This window comes from Sminthopsis crassicaudata, chromosome 3, assembly GCF_048593235.1.
Source record: "Sminthopsis crassicaudata isolate SCR6 chromosome 3, ASM4859323v1, whole genome shotgun sequence".
Classification (NCBI taxonomy): domain Eukaryota; kingdom Metazoa; phylum Chordata; class Mammalia; order Dasyuromorphia; family Dasyuridae; genus Sminthopsis; species Sminthopsis crassicaudata.
Window position 1 is genome coordinate 86,164,335 of NC_133619.1, and position 19,796 is coordinate 86,184,130.

The 19,796-nt window shown below is 33.5% G+C and overlaps 2 protein-coding genes across 2 annotated transcripts in view; both read left to right on the forward strand.

The window, feature by feature from the left end:
* Window positions 1–19,796, forward strand: part of LOC141561889 (uncharacterized) — a 242,897-nt gene that overhangs the window by 66,206 nt on the left and 156,895 nt on the right. The gene's annotated exons all lie outside the window — the stretch shown is intronic.
* The window catches only part of LOC141560630 (endogenous retrovirus group K member 6 Gag polyprotein-like), a 134,830-nt gene that overhangs the window by 5,894 nt on the left and 109,140 nt on the right, over window positions 1–19,796 (forward strand). The window lies entirely within an intron of this gene.

Here is a 19,796-nt window from a genome sequence, read left to right on the forward strand (position 1 = left end):
GGTCCTCCTGATTTCAGGGTTGGTGCTCTATCTACTATTCCACCTAGCTGCCCCCTTGAAGTATATAATTATGAGAAAATTTCATGTATCAATCTTTGGATATGATTAGATTTCTGATCAGTATAACCTATGTTTTAACTAAGGGTCTCTAGGCAGCCTTCCCAGACATGCAAAGTTCAGCAAAACAACAAAGTTCTTTTACAGTTCCCACAATTAAACAAAGTTTTCTTACAAGACACAAATTGGACTAGACTTATAATTGAATAGAAAGAGAATTGAGATAGGTCCAGAATTAAGTCACAATATGGAGTCAGTGTGGTTCACTCAATTCCCATTTGCTGTTCTAGTCCCCTCAATTTCCCTTTTAGATTCATGAGGGAGTGGCAGCCCATATCTCCAAGGGAAGCCAAATCTATAAGGTTTTTCATGTATTTATAAAAAAGGATTTTATAAGTCAGGTTATAGTCCAAATTACTTAAAGGACTCACAATGGACTAAATTTGAGATTTACATCTCACCAAGGTAACCAAGAAAATTTAAGCATAAATGCCATGAAACAAAAGGCCAAAGCAATACAATAATGATTAATCAATGTTAAGTAACATCAGGTTTCTTGTGTCCTAGTAACTGAGTCCCAAAGTCCATTTAATCATCTAATTTTTGTTTTGAATTCCAGATGTCCCATGTAATTATCATATCAGTCTTTGGATAAGTTCTCTAGGACAATCTAGATTAGGTTTCATTCTCAGCTCAGCTCTGAAGGAGGCTGTGCTTCTCTGGTTCCAAATCACTTTTAGAGATTCCTAAATGAGTCTTCTAAAATCTGTCAATAACAAGACAATACAATTTAGTGTAATCACTTAAGACTGGTTTTCTAAACCTGAAACTTCAGAGAATTTCAGTCACTGTTTCTTCAATTTGAACACTGTACCTGATATAAGAATTTTAATAAAGCAAAACAAAACATGTGGATCAAATTTATGTTATGAATGAACTCTTTTGTCTTTAAAATTTTTAAGCAGAAAAAAATTTTAAACAATTTTAAGCATATACTTTAAAATGGGAAAATAATTTATTTTCTTTTCTTTAAAATTATCAATATAATTTTACATGTAAAATAATTAATCCAATTTTGAGAACATAATCAAAGCCTCAGATTCCATACTAGATTCATTCCAGAGTAATATACATAGTTCTCTTAGAGTATGGACTAATTCTGCTGCTTTCTCAAACTTTATTATTCCATTCAGTTAGAAAATTTTTACATTATATCTTATCTTATTACTTTGTCTAATTCCTTGTTTTAGAGAATATCATTTGAATATTATAATTTAACCACAGATATAGATTAAATTAGAAGATTTTTCATACTTGTATCTTATTATAGTAACTCAGATGTTACAACATCAATTTATTAATTTTTAACTAATAATAGGTTTAATGTTATATTTACAAAAATTATATTGCCTACTGTTTAACACACAGGATTGTTGGGAGAAGAGCATTTCACAAACTTAAGGATTTTTTGTAAATATGTACCATCATATAAACAATTTCCAAAATCTTTTGTTGACCATAAAGATGGGGTCATGGTATTCTGTAGATTGTAAAAATAGACAGCTTAGACACAAATATTTGTTAGTTTGCAATATAGAGTTGTGGGACATGGAAAGAAAGAAGTTATATTATTTTAAGTATCTTTTCCTAGATCAGGCCAACATAGCTAAAAAGAATACTTGCTGAATTTAATTAAAACTATAAAAATGGGATAATAATACCATTTACCTCATTAGATTGGGAGAAAAGAAACTTGTACATCTCATAGAATTCAATATATGAGACATTGTTATTGTTATTAAATACAAATGGTTGTAATTCTCTTATGGTTCTGTGTTTTTTCATATTTTCCTATCATCCCTTCCCTACTTGTATCCCTTGATTTAGTAAAAATAATAATAGCTACCACTTATTTAGTGCTTTAAAGTTTACAGAATTTTACACATATAGTTTCATTGGGTCTTTCAGTTGTAATCAACTCTTTATGACTCATTTGGAGTTATCTTGATAAAGATACTGAAGTTCCAGATTTACTACTTTCTTTTCCAGCCCAATTTATACATGAGGAAACGGAGACAAACAGGGTTAAGTGACTTGCCTAGGGTCATAAAACTTGTAAGTTGAATTTGAACTCAGTTCCTCCTGACTTTAGGTTCAGTGCTCCATCCATTTGTCACCTAGCTGTTTCAGTTTGTAACTTCAGGAGTGCTTGTCTTTCTTAGGTTTTTCTTCATTTTGGTGATTATAGTTTGTCACCTTCAATTAAGCAGACCTCTTGTTTCTCTGCCTTCCTAATCAAACTTCCGACATGCCTTTTTATTAACTTTCCATGGGGAAAGGACAAGAGGTGAAACTCAAGCTCATCTCTTTTGCTACTAATTAGCAGCTCTGATGAAAGGTTTGGATAAAGTCATTGACTACAGTGACATTTTGAAGATGTTATCAATTATTTGTGTGATTTCCTAAATCAAAGATAGAGTAGCTGTTTAATGCCTGAAGCCCATTTTTGAACTTGGAAAATACATTCTGCACTAAGAGGCTTCAGTACTTCTCATTTCTCAACTACTTAAAAGTATTCTAAGACTGAAGGCAAGTCAACCTCTTGGACCTCAGTTTTCTCATCTGTAAAAAAATTCAACTGGATATTCTCTGAGGGCCTGTCCAATCCTCACTTTCTATATAAGAACTTATTAGTTAACATTCCAAATGAGGGTTCTATGAGGAGTATGTTCAATACTCTGGGATCTATTTCCAGTTCTTGAAAGTCTTCTTTTAGATTAAACAACAACAAACAACATACAATTATAATAATTTTTAATTAAGTAGAAATAAATAGATGTAGAGAGAGGGCTGGATCTAGAATCAGGATAACCTTAAATCCACCCTCATACATGTACTAGCTTTGTGACTCTAGCCAAGTCACTTAAACCTCTCTGCCTCAGTTTCCTCAACTGTAAAATGGGGATAATAATAACACCCACCTTCAGGGGTTTTTGTGAGGATAAAATAAGGCAATATTTGTAAAGTCTGATACAAAGACAGTGCTTAATAAATGCTTATTTCTTTTTATTCCACCTATGCTTGTTCCAAGTTAAGAAAAGGAGGCAAAGAGGCTTTGTAGAAAAAAGACAGATGAAGAATGGTTTTTAGAAGACATTTTCCTACTTGATCAAGATGTCTTTTCAATGCAAAAGTTTTAAACAAAACCATGAAAAGTCTTAGTTTGGATTTGGGTTAAAGCTTTGTGAACTCCAGACTTATTTCCTGCTAAATGGAATCTAGAGATCTTTGAATCAATGGTGCTAGCACAAAGACAGTAATAATTCAGGAAGGAGCATAGTTCGATTGATAGGTGATTTCTCACTTGGTATACTGAAAACTTGATGGGATCTCATCTACTCTATGTTTGTTGAAAGACTATTTCCCCCTCTTTTTGCATTTATTTAAATAGCAAAGGAAGAGGGATTATGAATTAAAGAAATGTGAATAGAAATTAAGTAATCTTCTGTTGATTTTTAGGGAAAAAGCTGCTCTTGCTACTGTTGACAGGTTCAGTAGCTCTTCAGATGGAATTTAAACTAAAGAAAATTATAATTTGATCTCCATAAAATTTAGGGAAGAAAAGATATATAATAATATTCAGGTAAATGCAATATATCATAGCTAAATATTAGACATTTAGTAATGTTCAAAGTGAGGGAAAACAAATAGCAAATCTATGAATTGTCTTTGAATAAATACTTATATTTCCAAAGATTAACTAAAAAAAGACCTTTTCTGTGATTATAGCTTCTTATTAGATAAGAATATTGACTAAGCCTTGCTTTCTCATTCAAAATTTGATATGTGAAATTCAAACTAACTTGTGGAAGTCTGAGTATTTTTTATTCATTAATGCCTAAAATCAAGGTAAGAGGCTTTTATTAAATGGATGAGTGCCTTTGGGAAGACAAGTGTAAACTTGAGAACAATTAGTGAATTTGCTAATTATTCTTCCCTGCCTATTAGTTGCAGTTCACTCTTCAGCACTGGGAAATATAGTAAATCCTAAGTATTCAAGACATGAACTCATTTCTCTTCAGTTTTGAAATCTCTCTATGAAAACCTAGTGGCATTTGAAAGCTAATCTCCCAATGTGCTGAAGTAATTAGAGCAAAGTAAATAATCTCCAGTGTTCTTATTCCCCATAGAAATTGTTCTAATATCTTATCTTTCAAAAATAATATTTAGCACATTCAAAAAAGCCTGTGTAAAGTTCTTTACTGTTCAGCAAAGGAAGTAACTTTAAACAGTCCAAGAACACAGCATCTTCCATCACAAGGGAAGTTTCCCTGGGGTACTTACTGCTAGCAGAGGAGAGAGAATTGTTTTCCCAAGGGTGGGAGACAAGCAGTGAGCCAGAAATCAGTATCCTGAACAATAAGCTACTGTGTGTAAACATGAGACATTTTGTTTGGTGTGTTGATCATTCAGTAGGTGGCATTCTTCCTTCTGAGTCATTATTGAACTGATGCCCCTGCGTGATATTGGGGGGAGGGGGCACCAGAACTGTTGGATAAGATGTTAAGCAAAGGACTTGAACAGTTGTGGTGATTTATGACCCCATGGGCTTTTCTCTTATTCCATCCTTCACAAGATTTGTGGTGTTTGTCCCAGTGTCTGAGTAAATTCCAGTATGAGTCATTATATTTCTGCCTTGCTAAATGAAAAGGCAGTGATAAAAAGGGATGTGTTCTTTGCTTTATCTGAAGCACTAGGTAATAGTATACGAGTGGTGAAGAGATCCTTGCCTTTTAAAAAAGTGAAGTTGTTTTTACTTTTCAGAACCTGCTTGCCCGGTCACAATGCACATGTAGAAAAATTATTTTTTTTTAAAATGATAAAATCTCCAGGAAGAGTTTCTTGTCTCACATAACTTGCTGGATAACAAGACATTTGGTCTCTATGTGAAAATAGTTCATATCGATGATGGTATGCAGAAGATGCCATATTTCTCTAATATTCAATTTTGTGTATTTTTGTAGTAATTTCTACTTAAATAGATTTTTTCCCTTGGAAATCTGTGAAAATTCTATGGTTAAAAATAAAGTTTGAGGCAGAGCTCTTAGGTTCAACTCATTTGATTTCTTTGGCTCTTAATTTCCTTATAAATTTCCAAAGTCACTTTCAGATCCAAATTCATTATGCTATGAATTATTACTTGCTTTTTTGTAATTTGATAATGATTCATATTTTTGAAGTATATTAGAGCTTACAAATCACTTCTTATAACAATCTCTCAAGATAGATATTAGAATCAAGTTTCCTGTTTTACTGAGGAAGAGCAAATTCACTAATTGCTTATCCAAATGCTATCTTGCTGATGTACATGAAAACTTTTTCTGACAACGAATTGAAAAGCATGCACATTATTTTTAGCTTAGTAATATTAATTTTAGTTCAGCCTCACTATTGCATTGCCATTGATTTTTGCCCCTTCTAATATATGCGATGTCCAGTAGAATTTTTGATATTTTATTAGCTACAGATGGAGAATAGGACCTTTGGGGGTCTTTACCCAATTTCATACCATTGATCCTTCCTTTGTCTTCTTTAATATGTTTTCCTTTCGGTGCTTGAATTTCTCCATTAAGAAGCATCTTCTAGGCTGCCACTCTCACTGATTGGTTAGCAAGAACAAACAAGGGGAAAATAGTTTCATTCACTTGACAAATGAGCCATCATTTGTAGAACAGCATCAGCCCTGAAAATAGTGAGGAAAAAAGCCTAGTGAAAACTCAGTAAAGTAAATGGGCCATATTCAACCAATATTAATATCCACTTTTATTCTCCTAAATATGTCCCTGAATTCCACTCATTGGTGTTATCTTCCAACGATCTCTTTCTCTCCTCTGTGATTCTTTGAGCATTGCATTAATTTGTTTCAAAGTCCCCCCCCCCAAAAAAAAAATTCCTTATTAACTTTGTGTCCACCTCACAATGTTTTACTATATGAAAAATTGCATTCACAACCACCTAGTTGTTTCTGGCCCATTCATATAGCTCATAGAAGGAATGGATTAGAGGAAGAAGAGGAAGGTAAAAAAATCTAACTCCACTACCAGGATAAGGCAATTGAAAATAACTTTACATTTGGGTCAGGTGAATGAAGTTCTAAAGAGATCTGAGTAGGATACATGTAATCTTTGATGATCTGACATTATCAGTTGGGTACTAATCATGAGAATCCTATATTGATGAAAGATATTTTTGGTAAGAGAATACTGAGAGACTTTAGCATCTGAAGAAGGGAGGAGGTAGCTGGTTCAAAATTCTAAGGAACTAGGAAAGGATTCTGAGGAAAATGAAAAGCACATATATTGATAAAGAAATTGAAGACATTTAGGAGGGAATATTGTTCAGAGACTAATGGCCCACTGTTGCTTTATTTATTCTGTGGGGAGTGTAGTAGAATTTAATTGATTTTTTTTGGGTTACTTATTGGCTTATATTGCCTGTTTGGCAATAAACCCATGCATTTCCTTTGATGGATTTGTTTTTCCTTCAGTCTGGTACTTTTTGCATTAGTGGGGTCTTGCACTAATCCTAATTGCTGTCTATTGACAAAATGTGACATTACTTAGGCTTCTATCTTCAACCAACTCATCATTTCCTTCCCATATTTCTTCTTTTCCTTAAACTTGATTTCCTTTTTAATATTACTCATCACTACTATCTTGATGAGTGAATTTGGACCTTTCTTTTCTTTTCCCTCCTATGTTCAATCTATCACCAAACCTTGTGGATTATTTCTTCAAGATTTCTCTCAGATGCATTACTTCTTTCCTATTTTCACACTCACACTCTGGCTTAGGATCTAATTATCTCACGCCTAGAATATTAACAACAGTTCCCTAACTGATCTCCCTTGAAGTCAGCCTTTTCTACTAAATTGTTGAGTTAATCTTCCTAAAAGAATTACTTTAATAGGTCATTCTCCATTCAAAAACCTGTGGTGCCATTCCATTGCCACTTTATCAGGTTTAAATTTCAAATGCTTCACTTTTGACACTTCTATTTTTTTCCTCCATTTTACCTACCTACCCAGCCTTATTTTCTTTATATTTAATAGCCCACAATATAACATTCCCTGATCTTGTCAGCTATTGATTCTGTTTCTTTCTTCAACTTGGCTTGAAATGTCCGTTCTCCATTTCTGCCTGTCTGATTTTCCCTTCATTCTGCAAGTCATAGGTCATATTCTCTCATCAACTATTCTGATTCCTGGTAACCTCTTCATTCCTTGTAGTCTTGTTGCATTTCTAATCTGTATCACCGCATTGAGCACTTGATGTGCTATCTTAAATTACTCTCTAATTATTTCATGTTCTCTCAATTAAATTTTTAGCTCCTTAAGGGCAAGACTATATGTCTTTCTCTTGCACCCCCTATAGAAACTAACATGGAACTGGGAACTAGTAAACTTAGTATTGATTTCTTCATTATTTGTCAATTGGTTTCCATTGTTTTAGAGATAGTAGATCTCAATGTGAAGAGGTGTGTGTATCCGTGTGTGTGTGTGTGTGTGTGTGAGAGAGAGAGAGAGAGAGAGAGAGAGAGAGAGAGAGAGAGAGAGAGAGAGAGAGAGAGAGAGATTAATGTTACTTTAAATTGACTTTTAATTTCTTCTCATTTATTCATTCATTCCACTTTTTTTTTTTAAAGCAACTCTTATATGGAAAAGAGAATGTAACATAAGGGAATAAACATTAGACTTGAGGGTCACTTTAATCTTAGTTCACCACTCACTACCTTTTGGGAGCCTCAGTCTTCAATGTAAAACAGGGGCAACAGTTCAATTATTCCATGGCAGTACCTAGCTCAAAGAATTGTTAAGTACCTCTAAATATCAGCTATTATCACTCGTAAGGCACTTTCATAGGCAATGTGGAGGTTACAACAATTTAAAAGGGTTTTTTGACCTGGCAAAGGAGAAAGGAGGTCTTTATACAAATTATATGAAGTAAGTCAGAATGGAATATGCACTATAAATATAGGATGGAGTTCCATTTAGATAGTTTTAGAGAGAAAGAGCAGAACCTATAAGGGATAGATTGTATTTTAAAAGGTAGATAATCAGAGAAAGAACATTCCAAACAGTCCAAATGACTCTCTAATGGAGTGCTGATGGAAAAAGTGCATTAGCAACTTTATTTGATTGGTTGGTTGTTGTCTTTCATTCTTGAAGAGGACTATAATGGCATCAGTATGTTGGGGTCAAGGTACAGTGTTTCTGATAGTGGCTGATCAATCCCATAAGAACTTGGAAGGCTCTACCACAGATTGGGCACAAATAGTGCACATGAATATTTAGGATGGATTCTTTAAATCTGTGTATCTCATATTTCTTTTAAACTATTGCAACTCTCCTTTATTCACAGAGCACACTGCCTTCTTTGATGTAGGTAACCATGCTGGGTGGTCCTTTGCTAGTGTTTCTTATGTCATACAATTGATTCCAGACTTCTTCAAGTTTTCTTCGTGTCCTTGTATTGCTTCTTCTAACCTCGGTGTGACTGGTTGCTTTGTAGGATTGTTTTTTAAGCAAAACTGTACATTTGCATTTGAACATTGTGGCCAATCCATTAGAGTTGCACTCTCTGCAGCAGAGTTCGACTATATGATAGTTTGCCTATATCAAGAAATTACTGTTATTAAAATTGCTTGAATTCAACTTTTGTAGATTGAGATGAAAAAAAATAACTTTTCAACTGTTGATCATTTGGTAATTCCAGAACCACCTCAATCTAATATGTAGTAGGCAGGACCTTAAACAATGCTATGCACTTAGTATAATTTAGTAAATCATATTTTATGGTTGTACACATCTGTCCATTCAGGACAGCTAAGTGGCACAGTAAATAGAGCACGCTGGCCTGAAGACAGAAAAGCCTGAGTTCAAATTGAGCCTCAGAAACTAACTATGAAATCACGTAACCATTTGCCTCAGTTTCCTTATTTGTCCAATGAGTAAATAAAGAAAATGGCATCTCACTACAGTATTTTACAGCAAATCAATTCATTCAGTACACATTTATTAAGCATTTACTATGACAAAAATAACTGAACAACAAATCAATTCATTCAGTAAACATTTATTAAGCACTGTGCTAAACACTGGGAATTCAAAAAAGAGGCAAAAGACAGTTCCTAGCTTCAAGGAGCTTACAATTAAGTCATTAAGAATGCTCTCAGTTAACATTTTTGGGCTATTAGCTGTGTGACTGAAATTAGTCATCTATTAGAAAGTGTGGTTCCTTCCCAGTAAGATCAGGAGTGAAACAAGGTTGTCCACTATCGCCATTACTATTCAATATTGTATTAGAAACGCTAGCCTCGTCAATAAGAGTAGAGAAAGAGATTAAAGGAATAAGAATAGGTAATGAGGAAATCAAACTGTCACTCTTTGCAGATGATATGATGGTATACTTAGAGAATCCCAGAGATTTTAATAAAAAGTTATTAGAAATAATTCACAACTTTAGCAAAGTTGCTGGATACAAAATAAATCCATATAAATCCTCAGCATTTTTATACATCACCAACAAAATGCAACAGCAAGAGATAGAAAGAGAAATTCCATTCCAAACAAATGTCGAGAGCATAAAATATTTTGGGAATCCATCTACCAAAGAAAAGTCAGGAATTATATGAGCAAAATTACAAAACACTTGCCACAAAAATAAAGTCAGATTTAAATAATTGGAAAGACATTCAGTGCTCTTGGATAGGCCCAGTGAATATAATCAAGATGACAATACTCCCCAAACTAATCTATTTATTTAGTGCTATACCAGTCAGACTCCCAAGAAACTATTTTAATGATCTAGAAAAAAATAACAACAAAATTCATATGGAAGAATAAAAGGTGGAGAATTTCAAGGGAACTAATGAAAAAAAAAGTCAGAGGAAGGTGGTCTAGGTGTACCTGATCTAAAGCTATATTATATAGCAGCAGTCACCAAAACCATTTGGTATTGGCTAAGAAATAGACCGGTAGATCAGTGGAACAGATTAGGTATAAAGGACAAAAAAGGGTACAACGATAGCAATCTAGTGTTTGACAAACCCAAAGATACCAACATTTGGGATAAAAATTCATTATTTGGAAAAAACTGTTGGGAAAACTGGAAATTAGTATGCCAGAAATTAGATATGGACCCACACTTAACACCATATACCAAGATAAGATCAAAATGGGTCCATGATTTAGGCATAAAGAATGAGATCATAAATAGATTAGAGGAACAGAGGATAGTCTACCTCTCAGACCTGTGGAGGAGGAAGGAATTTATGACCAGAGGAGAACTAGAAATCATTATTGATCCCAAAATAGAAGATTTTTATTACATCAAATTAAAAAGCTTTTGTACAAACAAAACTAATGCAAACAAGATTAGAAGAGAAGTAACAAAATGGGAAAATATTTTTACAGTTAAAGCTTCTGATAAAGGCCTCATCTCCAAAATATATAAACTGACCCTAATTTATAAGAAATCAAACCATTCTCCAATTGATAAATGGTCAAAGGATATGAACAGACAATTCTCAGATGAAATTGAAACTATATCCACTCACATGAAAGAGTGTTCCAAATCTCTACTGATCAGAGAAATGCAAATTAAGACCACTCTGAGATACCACTACACACCTGTCAGATTGGCAAAAATGACAGGAACAAATAATGATGAATGTTGGAGGGGCTGTGGGAAAACTGGGACACTAATACATTGTTGGTGGAATTGTGAAAGAATCCAGCCATTCTGGAGAGCAATTTGGAATTATGCCCAAAAAGTTATCAAACTGTGCATACCCTTTGACCCAGCATTGATGTTATTGGGCTTATATCCCAAAGAAATACTAAAGAGGGGAAAGGGACCTGTATGTGCCAAAATGTTTGTGGCAGCCCTTTTCGTAGTGGCTAGAAACTGGAAGATGAATGGATGTCCATCAGTTGGAGAATGGTTGGGTAAATTGTGGTATATGAAGGTTATGGAATATTATTGCTCTGTAAGAAATGACCAACAGGAGGAATGCAGAGAGGCCTGGAGAGACTTACATAAACCTGATGCTGAGTGAAATGAATAGAACCAGAAGATCACTGTACACTTCAATGCTATATGAAGATGTATTCTGATGGAAGTGGAAATCTTCAACATAAACATCCAACTCACTTCCAGTTGATCAATGATGGACAGAAACAACTACACGCAGAGAAGGAACACTGGGAATTGAATGTAAATTGTTAGCACTACTGTCTTTCTACCCAGGTTACTTATACCTTCAGAATCCAATATTTAATGTGCAACAAGTGGATTTACACACTTATATTGTATCTAGGTTATACTGTAACACATGTAAAATTTATGGGATTGCCTGTCATCTAAGGGAGGGAGTAGAGGGAGGGAGGGGAAAATTTGGAAAAATGAATATAAGAGATAATGTTATAAAAAAATTACTCATGCATATATACTGTCAAAAATTTATAATTATAAAATTAATAAATATTTAAAAAATAAAAATAAAAAAACAACCAAAGTGTGGTTCCTTCTCTGATAATGTTCTAATGTGGGTCTGGAGAGTGATGATACTTCCTTCAGGGGAGTGGAGAGACCCAAAGACTTGGTTTTGAATCTAAGTTCTAATTTTTCTACCTATGTGACCAAGTATAAGTAGCCTCACCTTTCCAATGTTCAATTTCTCTCTCCAGTGAAGGACTTGACTTAGGTGATCCTTAAGGTTCCTGCTAGCTCCAATTCCTCTGTCCTTTGTCTTTTCACAGCTTGGTCACATTTTACTTGGTGTACCAACAGGCTCATTTCCTCCAGTAGAGTATAAACCAGCTTAAGAAATAATTTTGGTAGCCCGTGAGGCCTTTAATGAATAATATTTGAATTGATTTTGAAGTATAGATCGATTTTCCATGGATTCTGATATGTTATGTGCCCCTTAAGGTATGGCTGCAGTTTCTGGACCTGGATGAGAAAAATTAAGGGAATTTCTTCTATTGCTCCTTATGTTTTCCTTCTCTTGCTGGATAGAAGCCTGTGGCCAGGGGTGGGCCATCTGGCATCTTAAATATACACACACTCTGAAATTAAAAATAAACTACAACTGCAAAGCTCTTATAATTTTACTCCAAATCCAGTATGATAAAGTGAAGCTGCTCCTTATAACAGCCTTGGAAATGGCTTTCTCAAGTATTTATATTGTATCCAAAACATAACCTCCTTTCTCCATAATTGAGCCTAGATACATCTGGCAAGCAATGTTAAAGGAAGCTCCAAGAAGAACCACAGGAAGGTTTGGTTTATAGGAGTGCAGTAGGAAGAAAAAACATATGGGAGGAACTCTGACAACGAAGCAGCCCTGTTGTCACTTGGAGATTAATTACTTAGGATGATATTGGAAGGAAATGGGATAAAATCAAAGGTAGTTTTCACCCATCACTAGGAGGAACTTATGAGCAATGAAAATTAATAAATTATGGAATGGTATCACAAAGGAATTGTTCTGATTTTCTCTGTCTTAGACATTTAAAAGTTTCTGGATGATCTCTTTGGGGACTGTTGAGATTGGTTTGGCCCTGGTACAAAGGCACTAGTATTGGTATTTGTTGGCATAAGGTTTTTTTTTCCAAGCTTTATTTCCATGATCTTACCTTATGGAAACTATGTTGAATGAAAAAGAACTTCTCCATTGAGAAAGCTTGGTATATTTTTCAAATATTCCTTGACACTAACAGCTTCATTCCTCAATTAGCAAAGGGAATAAAGCTGATTATGCATATCTGTGGAGTGACACTTTGAATTTGATTAGCAGCTGTAAAATAAACATTGAAAGGTCACTATGAAAAAACTTTTGGTTCCTTTGTTTCTAGAAATACCAGAGTTACTTAACCATATTCTACTTTCCCCCATCCCCCTTTCCCTCAAGCTTGATAAATAATATTTAAAATGAACATAGTGTAATATAGGATAATAAAAGCAGTGAAATTTTAAAACTCTGTTAGATTATATTTTGATTGTTGCATTTTTCTAGAATCCATCTGTTTCTATGCAATTATAACTCAGAAATGTTACAACTTATACTACTAATTTTATCCATCAGAAATGGGGCTGTATTATGCTCAAACTTATAAAATGTTTAAAGTATCTAATACCATGTTCATAGTATCAAAGTTTTTTGGGGGACTGGAGGAACATTCAGTCAACTGAATGTGTCAAACTCAGAAGTAGGAGCCACTAATTTGTGCAGAAGTCCTCCTGCAAGCCACATATTTACTTTAAAATGTAATTTTTCTTTATTGTTTTTTTTTCAATTATACGTAGATACAGTTTTCAACTTTAATTTTTGTAAGATTTTGACTTTCAAATTTTTCTCCTTCCCTCTCCCCTCACCAAGATAACACGCAATCTAATATAGGTTATACATGTACAATCATGTTAAACATATTTCCATTTTAATCATGTTGTAAAAGAACAATCAGAACAAAAGAGAAAAATCACAAGAGGAAAAAATAGTGAAAATAGTATGCTTTGGTCTGCATTCAATCTCTATAGTTCTGTCTTTGAATGAGGATTGCATTTTCCATCACAAGTCTTTTGGAATATTCTTGGATCACTGTATTCTTGAGAAGAGCTAAGTCAGTCATAGTTGATCATCGCCTAATGTTGCTGTCACTGCTTATTTCACTATTCATCAGTTCATGTGAGTCTTTCTAGATTTTTCTGAAATCTGCTTGCTCATAATTTCTTATAGAACAATTTTATTCCACTAAATTTCACTATATGAATATATATACACATATACATATATATATATATATATATACACACATACATATATATAACACATATTTTTTCAGCTGTTTCCCAATTAATGGGCATCCTCTCAATTTTCAATTCTTTGCTATCACAAAAATAGCTGTTATAAATATTTTTGCACATATGGATCCTTTCCCCCTTTTTAGTGATCTTTTATAAGATACAGATCTAGTAGTGGATTGCTGAATCAAAGGATATGCACAGTTTTATAGCCCTTTGGGTTAAGTTCCAAATTATTGTCTAGAATGGTTGGATCACTTCACAACTCCACCAGCAATGCTTTATTATCCCAATTTCCCCACATTCTCTCCAATATTTATCATAAAATGTAACATTTTCTATCTTCTTTCTATATTTTCATTTATTCCATAAATATTTCCCAGGTACATTTAAATATGATTCAGGCTGCTGGGCTTCACTTAGAAATGGTGTGACTGTGTTTGGCCACCTCTTATTTAATCTATCCTTCAACTACAGACCTCCTAAAAACATAAAAGAGAGAAAAGGAAAATATGTATCTGTCTATACTTTGTTACTTATGCTATATATTTAACGGTTTTTATAGTTTTGTTACTTTGAACTTGAAATATGCCAAAAAATCCAAGAGAACATTCCCTTATACAAATGTAGCAAACAAAATACTTTGGGGTAACTTTTCCAGTTCCCACTTGCAGTGAGGAGTAGTATTCCCAGATCATGGATATTCTGTCTCCTCAGTAATTTAAGAGTATCTTTGAAGGGTTGGGGTTGTCGTTCTAAGGCTGTTATCTTATGAGCCTCCATTAGTGCGCCCTTCGTGAATGAATATCAGTCAGTTTATTGATGAGAAGTTGATATAAATTAGTCAACCAGGCTTAATTAGATTTTAGAAAGGAACATTTCCTAAGATGAGGCAGCTTTGTGGCACAGTGGATAGTGCTGAAATTGAAATCAGGAAGACTTCTCTTCCTGTGTTCAAAACTGGCCTCAAACATTTATTAGTTATATGACCCTGGGCAAGTAAGTAATCTGCAATAAGTTGGAGAAGGAAATTACTTCAGTATCTTTGTCAAGAAAACCTGAAATGGGGTCATGAAGAATTCGACATGCCTGAAAACAACTAAACAACAAGATGACATAGTAAGAATAGTTGGTAGAAAATATTATTCTTGAAAGTTCATAACACAGACTCCACTGGTACATACAAAGTCCTCAAGTTCAGAGAGTACATATGGCAAAAAATTAAAAATAATTAGCAATTCCTGAAAGTTGTTTTCCTCAACTCCTGAAGATTTTTACATCATGCAGAGTTGAGATGGAGCTGCGAGAGACAATTGTTAAATTTTAAGTATGAGCAACATATACTTAGTAAATTGGCAAATGGTACAAATTTGATCTTGATATATTATAATTCTTTGCTGATTGTATAGAATTAAGAAAGTGATGGAGAAGATAATAATCCTGATTAAACTTAAAAGTATATCAGACCTACTTTTTTTTTTTTTTTCCTCCCTGGAGAGCCAGTTGTTAAATTGACTTTTTTTGCTTTTTTTTCCTGATAGACTTTTTGTAAAGTCTTGAATCTACATCCAGTCTGTCCTTTGCTCTTAATGGAGTCACCGTGTGTGTTTGCGTATGTGTGTGTGTATGTATCTCTATCTATCTATCTATCTATCTATCTATGTAGCTATCTCTTTTTTCACCTAATAAATATATTAATAAGTAGTCTGTTATCATTTATTTTAAACAAGATGGGGATTTGATTAATCCACTCAGTTAAACTCTACCCTTACATAACAGAAAAAGTATTATATATGAAATTCTCCCCCCCATTTCCCCCCCCTCTCTTCCTTTTTTCCACTTTCCTTCTCTCTCCCCCCTTTCCCTTTTTCTACCCCCTTCCCTCCATCTCTTCCTCCTTCCTCCCTCCCTCCTTCCTTCTTTTCTTTCTTCCTTCCTTTTTTGAGGGCAAGATAGATCCAGATATTGTAAAGGGCTGGAACTGAGCAGATGCACTTAGATAACAAAGCACTTAAAGCTAATTACCAATTGGACAATACTCTATTAACATATGCTTGGAGGATGACCCTACTCAACTCTGTGCTGGTTCAATCTGTGGGTGTGGACAAAGAAGAGGAAGAGAGATCAGAGGATGGAGTAGGACTAGCAGGATCCTTTTTGGCGGTGGAAAGAGAGAAAAGAGGTGTGGAGATTCCTTTATCCATTCCCCTGACAGGGACCTCAAAAGACCAAGAATAAAGACTTTTGCTTATCCTGACTCCGGCTGATTCCAAGGTACCCAGACTACTAACAGGTCATTACAAGATATCCTGATTTTTCAGGTTTAAACAAAGTGGGACACCTGTAGTCATTCAAAGGTTAACCAAGGGAAATACACTTAATCATAGCAAGTAGCAAGGATAAATATTGAGCACACTTCAGGTTGATTTAATTGAGTGAAGTTCCTTTGCTTCAATTGCCAAAAAATGGTCTACCAAAAAATCAGAGAGAATGTTTATAGGTCTTCATGGCTGTTCTGTACTCAAATGCCAAGGAAGTGTTATCAATAGCTTTTAGTCCTTTGGGCTATCCAAGTTTCAAGGATGGTCTCAATATCTTTCAGGAAGAAAACTAATCTATGGGATATGATATTGCTTCTACCATATTATTCCCCTTCAGTCCTCCTTCAATCCTCTCCCCCAACTCTTCCTCTTATTTTTAAAACAAGTTGGTGTAGATTGATATACTGGCCATATCAAAAAGTATATTTGCATCTCCAGTCTGTCACCTCACTGTTAGGAGATGAGTGATATGCTTCATTATCAGTCCTCTGAATTCATGCATTTATCAGAGTACTTAATTTACTAAAAAATGTCCTTAGTAATGTTCTACTTGTATAAGTTGTTCTCTTCCCTTTCCATCAATTCATACCCAACTTCCTAGGCCCTTTTATCATTCTAGCATTTAGCACAGTGCTTGGCACATAGTAGGCACTTAATAAATGTCTATTTTACCATATTATACAATTTTTAAATATTCCTTTTTTTCTGTATTCTATAAATTGTTCATCCATTTCCCAGTTGATGGATTCCCCTTGTATTCCAATTCTTTGCTATAACAAAAAGTTCTTTGGTGAATATATTTGTACAAATGATTCTTTTCCTTTCTTTGATCCTTTGAGGTTTATGACTATTAGTGGTATTGCTGAATCAAAGATATACGCAACTTAGTGACTCTTAGTTACAAATTGCTTTCCAGAATGGTTATATCAATTTATAACTCCCAACAATGGTATGTTAATATATTTGTCCTCCCACATGCCTTGCAACGATTGTTATTCTCCCTTAAATATTTATTTTTTGCCCATTGATGAGTGTAATATGGAATCCCCAATTGCATTAATCTACATTTTTCTTGTTAGTTATTTGAAGCATTCTTTCATATATAATTGATGATATCTTGGATTTTTTTTTCCTCTCAGAGATCTGTTTATTTATATCCTTTTATCACTTGTCTATTAGGAAGTGTCTAATATTATTTGAGTTATAATAATAGTTAGCATTTATATAGTACTGGGTATGTATGATGCATTATGCTAAGTACCTTCCAAATATTTCATTTTATCCTCACAATAAAACTGGGAAATAGGTGTTATTATTATCCCCATTTTACAGTTGAGGAAATGGAGGCAAATAGAGGTCAAAGTCATATAGATTATAACTTACCAAACCTTAATTTATAGAATAAATCTAATCTTATCAGAGACTATCATCTTTTAAAATATATTATTGTAGTTTCTTTCCTAATATTTTATTCAATATTTAAGTTTATATCATTTATATTAATTAGATGTTGGTCTACAGTTTTCTTTTTTGTTTTTCTCTCTTTTGTTTAGGTATAAAATGTATTTTAATCATAGAAGGAATTTTTAGGATCCATACTTTTTAGAATTTTGCAAACATATTTTAGAATTGGTTTTTCTTTAAATAATTGAAAAAAATTAACTTGCAAATCCATTTGGTACTACGATCCTTTTCCCTCTCTGAGAGGATATATATATATGGCTTATTCACCCCCCCCATTGATTTTTTTTTAATTGTATTAATTTGAGAACACATATTTTTAAAACATGCATTTTGTTTGGTATTTAATTAAAATGGTCTCTATTAATTCCCATTGTTTCTTTTTCTTTTGAATGCTCGGTTGTTTTTTTTTTTTTTTTTTTTTTTTTTTTGATATTGGTAACTTGGTATACCTCTTCTTTACAAAATAAAATTAATGTTTTACTTCTATTTTTAAAAGGTAATTTAGATTAGTAGGTCAATGCTTTTAACTTTCACTTTTGTTAATCTTTTCTTTGATTTTCTGAATTTCCTCATTGTGTCTAGTTAGGTTTTTCTGATTTGTTGCTTTTTTAGTTTTCATTTCATTGTATGCCAGATTTATTGATACATCTTTCTTCTTTTGATGAAAGTATTTAGTGATATAAATTTAATTCTAAGGTTTTTTTTTGACACTGCCCACAAATTTTGGTATGTTGTCTCATTGTGATCATTTTCTTTAATGAATTATGTATTTGTTTCTATTATCTGCTCTTTGACGCACTAATTCTTTAGTATTAAATTGCTCAGTTTCCTTTAAATTTTGAATTTTTTTCTCTAAAGACCCTTTATAGAAGATAAATTTCTTTGCATTGTGGTCAGTAAGGATATGTTTAATTAATTTCTGCTTTTCTGTATTTGAGGGGTTTTTTGTTTGCTTTTACATACTAGCACATGATCAGGTTTCATAAAGATGCCATTTTCAGTTGGAAAACACTGCAAATAGATATTTATCACATTCAATTTTTCAAATATTCTTTTCAGGTATAATTTCTTTCTTATTTATTTTTATAATATTTGTCTAGATAATTAATAAACACACACATGTACACACACAAACCAAACAGCAACAGCAACAAGAAGTCAAAATACAAAACCATTTACCAAGTTCCTGCCATGTGCCAAGCATTATACTATAATGTATCCCCATTATACTGGGGATACAAATAAAAATAATAAACACAGTACCTCCCTTCAAGGTGTTTATAATAGGGAAGATAACACACAAAAATAAACTAAAAAGGAGGGATAATGGAATGTACTCAAAGAAATCCAATAGGGAACTGGGGAGAAGACTGTGGTCAATCAATCAATGAACTTAAATAGAGGCCCCCAGAAACAATGGCTCTGATTTTCCAGTCAGAGAGTCCACTCAAAGGAGAATGATGAGATATAAATACCAGGCACATTCAGTTGTCTAGAATAATGAGATTTCCCAATGATGAGTTTCCTGGAAAAGGACATGATGGAAAGGACCAAAGATGTCCAAAATCAGCGTAGCTAGTGGGAGAAGAGAACTAAAAAAGTACATTAAAGTCCCCAACTAATAAAGCTTTTCTAACTCTCCCTCTAATTCTATTAACTTTTAATTATTTAAATACTATCAAATTTGGTGCATACATATTACATATTGAAATTATTGATTATCTATGGCATCTTTTATCTTAAAATAGTTTTCTTACTGTGTAATTTAGTTGGATGACACAGATTCGGGAGCATGTTCCAAAGCCACTTGGTAATATGTTATTTTCTCGGGGATGTATAGTTACTCTCTAAAGTATTTACTGTAACTGTCATTTGGCATATTTTTAGTTAAAAAGAGCTATTCTGCCAAACCATAGTTGTAATATCTCAATCCACTTATATTAGAAGATAGTATTTAAGTTGGGGTCATGACCATGTTGGTTTCATCATTTGTGAAGGTCTGCATTCTACTTTCTATTCTTAATGAGGTTACAAGGGAGGCATTAAACAACAGTCTTTGAATCATTCTGACTGTTGTTCTATAGTGATT